Below are 5,272 nucleotides of genomic sequence, written 5' to 3'. Positions count from 1 at the left end.
GCTAAAAGACGGTGCAAAGGCTCACACAAATAAGCAACGAGAAGGGTAGACAACCCCTTAGCACAAAATTGCTTCAAACAAACATGTTAAGGCTAAAAAATCAGAGCTTTTCGTAGTTGAAAACTAGGCCCAAAATAGTGTTAAAAGATGGCCAAGCAAGTGATTAAAACTAAGCCTACAAGGTAAGTAATATACCTCTTGAAGCTCAACACAAAATAGGCACTCTTTTAGGCTCAAACCTCCTTCCAACAGCCCAAAATAGGCTCCAAGGGACCTCAGCTCCAAGGTGGTCCAATTTGGTTGAGGGCTAGTGTGCAAAGTGTAGAGAAAATCAACTATCAAGCATAAAACAAGAGAAGAGAGAGAGAAAAAGAGAGAGAGAGAGAGAGAGAGAGAGAGAGAGAATTTTGATCCAAAGTTTTCTAACCTCTCCAAATGGGAGAGAGCCTCCCTTATATATAGAAAATCAAGCTAAAGGCCACTTTAGGTAGCCACTTTAGGTAGCCGACCGGCCACCTTAACTAGCCTACCGGCCACTTCAACTGGTTGACAGGAACAAAAGGTGGTCGATAAGGCCCCTCTCCCTTCCAGGCAAGAGGCACCAAGATTTGGCCCAAAAACAAGCACAAAACAAAAAGGGTTTAGAGGCTCAAAGACAAGGCGTTCCGCCGAGAACTTCGGGTGCTCAAAACAAGCACAATTATTGAGTGCACAAACGATGATGTCCAAGTCTTGAGGTCTGTCAAAAATGGGGTGTCTACAGTTGCCCCTCTTTGACAGAACTCGGAAGTCATGAAATGACAGGAGTGAATGTCAAAGCCCAGCGACGACCTATTTTTGACAAGGCCGAAGACTTGGACAAACAAGCAAGTCAAAAACAAATAACGGTTGCACTCGTAGACTGCCTACGTATCCGTTTGCAAGGAATTAAACCAGCGTCGTTCTGGGGCAAGATGCAAAATGATATGCACGATGCGGAACATAACTTATGATCATGCAATGAGGGCTGTAATGAAACATCTAGATGTAAATGTTATGTAAAGAAATGCTACAGCAAACTCATACATAAGCTAGTAAACATGAACCAAACTATATTTCATGCAGAAAGGATGTAAGAAAATTATGCAGTCTTAAGTGCACCTCACGCAGGAAAGGCAAAGAACAACACAACCATCGGGCGTACCCGAGGCGTCAAACAAGATCCCAACGCGTGGCACACACGTTGAGAGAAATGGTGTGAACCTAGGGATACACCCTAAGGTTACGAACCACAGAGAATAGTGATTACAATTGAAACACATCCAAATATTATGTAGCCAAAACAAAAAGCGGTATAAGCATTGGAATCCGTCCAGATGCATTTAACCAAAGCGTCCTAATGCATCACGCGTGAGAGGGAAAAGAGAGCGGTGCAAACACCTGTAGACACCCCATTTTTGACCGACCTTAAGACTCAGACGTCACCGATTGAGTGCTTGGTGATGTTGCATAATGTGCTCGTTCAGAAGTTTCAGAGTCGCGGCCGTGAGCCCTGCCTCCGGACTTCCGAACCTTCTTCTGTGCCTTGTCTCGGTTTGCGAACCAGACTCGGTTTTCTCTGTTTCTTTTCCTGAGGGGAGGGAGAGGTCCCGTAGACCATCTCTCAATGTCCGTAGGCTACATTTGGTGGCCGTAGGCCATTTTGCCCATTTCGGAGTCCGGTTCCCGGTTTTCGGGACCGTTGGCCGTGTGCCTCGGTTCGGGACCGCTTAACCATCTCCTTTTGCTCCGGTTTTTGGCATACATCTTATTTAATCCCTTTTGAGGGACACTGGGGTCTGAGAAACCCACTTCGTGGCCGAACACCACTTTCGGTGTTTAACAGCCCATTTTCGGGACCCCGAACTGCGTGTTTTGGTCCCCGAGCATTCGTTTTGCAACGGTTTTCGTTCGTTTTTGGCAGGTACCTCTGTTTTATCACCGGGAAGGTCACTGAAGGGTGGGAGGCCAGCAATTGTTGCAGCAGCCAGTTATACATCCTCCGACGCCCTCCGGCGCCCGTTTTTCGCACTTCCGGGCTAATGTTGAACACCTTGGACCCTTTTTCTTGAACTTTGAACCACATATTTGTGATGTACACACATGAGAGGACCCTAAAAGTTCATGGCCAGCCATTAATTCAACTTGACCCTTTTGAACCCCTCTTTCCGAGCTAATGTTGAACCCCTTGGACCCACTTTCTTGGACTTTTAACCACATGGTTGTGTTGTACACACGTAGGAGTACCTCACCAGTTGCTGGCCGGCCAGAAAATATGATTGAACCTTTTGACCCCTAGCCGGCCGGCTAGGGGGTGTGGCCGGCCGGCCACCTGGAGCAAAAGCAATAGGCCGGCCGTGTTCCTTACACTGTGCACTTTACAGCTGTGGGGCAATATCCCCCAGAAAAGATCTTTACCCGGGGGATATTTTGTGGAGGAATTTTGCTCTCCTTTTCCCCCACCTTTACACCCCCTTTTGAACCCTTATAACCAGCTGGTGGCTTCACTTACAAGGGTTAGAAAAATTCTCCTTCAAGCCTCCATACACAACTCCATCTTCATCCTTCTCAATTCCTTGAAAAACCCTAAGTCCCTAACCATCATTCCTTCTACACCACCAAGCTCTACCACCACCACCTCATTTCCAGCAACAAGGAAGGTTTCTCAAAGGCCAAAGAAGCTGCAAATTGGTCCAAGAAGCAACAAAAGTTTGAGTCTTCAAGGGTAAGTAATGCTTTTACCCTTTTGACCCTTTTTCTTGATCTATTTGTAAGCCCCACTTGCTTTTTGTTTCAAGCTCCGGCCCTAACTGAAAAGGGCCCTCTTTTGAGCTCATCTTCACTTTTCATTAAGGGCTCAACCCTGTTTGAGCCCTCCATAATACACTTGCTTCATTGATCCTCTTATATGTCACGATTTTGCATGCTATTTTTGGCCCATGAGAAATCTGTTTTCGAGCATGTTGTAAACTGACATTAGGCTTATTTTGAGCCCCTCTTCAACATTGGAGAAGGGCTCAACATTGTTTGGTGCCTCCATGTGTCACTTGTAGTTATATCCCTTATTTGGCCCTATTTTTGCATAAATTGGTAGTCCCCTTTGCTTCTGTTTTTGGACCTTGGTCCGAACTGAAAGTGGCCTTATTTTGGCCTATAATTCATGTTTCATTAACATTTTTTTTCTGTTTGATGATTATTTTGTATACTTCATGTTATAGCCATTTTTGAGCCTTATTTTGCATCACATTTCTATCATACTTGTATACTGATTTGAGGTCTGCCATATACTGTAAATATTCATATTTTTGGTCCCTCTTCAGTGTTGTAGAAGGAAATTTTTCAGTTTGGGTTTTGCTTATATCACTTGCTTCATTACCCCTCTTTTGGCCCCTATTCTTGCATGCCATTTTTGCCATACCTATGCTTGCTGTTTGGCCATGTTTATAACTGTGAAAGTGCCTTTTTTGGGACTGTCTAGCTTCTGTCTTTGCATTGCATGTCCATATTGTGCATGTTTGGCATAGCTATAGGCCATTTCGGGTGCCTAATGTTGCATTTCGGGACAATTCCTTGCATTTGGTATCATTTCGCTTCATTTCGGGACTGTTTTCCCCCATATTTTGTTGCTGAAATTCTGTTAGAATGATTGCCATCCATTTCATGTCATTTCATTACATTTTGTCATCGCCTCGGTTTGCGTGCCCGTGTGCACGCATTTCGAGGCACTTCGTTTTTATCCGCCGGCATCCTATGTGAGTGTGGCTGAGGCTCACTCATGTTGGTATAAGCCCATTTGTCATTTCCATGTCATTTCATCGCATTTTGTCACCGCCTCGGTTTGCGTGCCCGTGTGCACGCATTTCGAGGCACCTCATTTTTATCCGCCGGCATCCTATGTGAGTGTGGCTGAGGCTCACTCATGTTGGTATAAGCCCATTTGTCATTTCCATGTCATTTCATCGCATTTTGTCACCGCCTCAGTTTGCGTGTCCGTGTGCACGCATTTCGAGGCACCTCATTTTTATCCGCCGGCATCCTATGTGAGTGTGGCTGAGGCTCACTCATGTTGGTATAAGCCCATTTGTCATTTTCATGTCATTTCATCGTATTTTGTCGTCGCCTCGGTTTGCGTGCCCGTGTGCACGCATTTCGAGGCTCTCCATTTTTATCCGACGGCATCCCATGTGAGTGTGGCTGAGGCTCACTCATATTGGTATAAGTCCATATCATGTTTCCATATCATTTCATCACATTCCGTCATTGCCTCGGTTTGCGTACCCGCGTGCACGCATTTCGAGACACATATCATCGCCTCGGTTTGCGTGCCCGCGTGCACGCATTTCGAGACACATATCATCGCTTCGGTTTGTGTGCCTGCGTGCACGTATTTCGAGGCATCCCATTTTTCACAGCATAGTGCATACTAGGTTGTATCTTAGATTGCATTCCGTCATTTTCTCGGTTTACGTGCCCGTGTGCACGCATTTCGAGGCATCTCATTTTCCATAGCATTGTATATGTTAGGATTGTATCTTAGTTGCATTTCATGCATATCATGCATATTGCGTCATGTCCGGAATAAGAGTTAGCCCGGGCACGGGAAACGAGGTACATTTCGTACTCCGAGTGACGGAATGTGTTTCAATTCCCCAGTCACCGACACTCCGGATTATCCATGATGGAGTTAGGTTTTAGCTGTAGTTTCATGTGCATTCATCCTATATTGAGCTGTGCATTTCGACTCCTCGGCCATCATGCCTCGGTATGCGCGATTGGTGGCACGAGGATCGAGACATGCATATATCTGTGCAAATACATTGCTATGCCCCTTTCCTGCTCTCTGTTGCAGCAAAACGAAGAATCAGCAACTTTCCGGGGCTTGGCACGCATTTCAAGAACAGGTGTAAACAGAGGCTAATTGGGGCATTCCGGTGGATTTCTGCGCAAGACAATCTAGACATGCATCATCCATCAGAAGCAAGGCAGTCCCTGGCCTGCACGCCAGTTTTATTTGCTTTCTTAGTTAATTCTTTAATTAATTAGAATTTTGTAATATTTTGGACTGTAACATTCTTTTATTCGGGACTGTAATATTTGGGCTGTATATTTATTCGGACCCTCTGCGCGAGGGCATAACTGTAATAAGTGTGCGTGTGTGTGTTGTATGTCTTCCAACCCCACGTCTTTCTCCCTTTTATTTATCCGCTTTTGATGGTTAGATTAGGGCATGTTTAAATTAGCATACAGTATGACA

This window comes from Camellia sinensis, chromosome 3 (genome assembly GCF_055761805.1).
Source record: "Camellia sinensis isolate YWXY chromosome 3, ASM5576180v1, whole genome shotgun sequence".
NCBI lineage: Eukaryota > Viridiplantae > Streptophyta > Magnoliopsida > Ericales > Theaceae > Camellia > Camellia sinensis.
Note: the sequence above shows the minus strand (reverse complement) of the source record.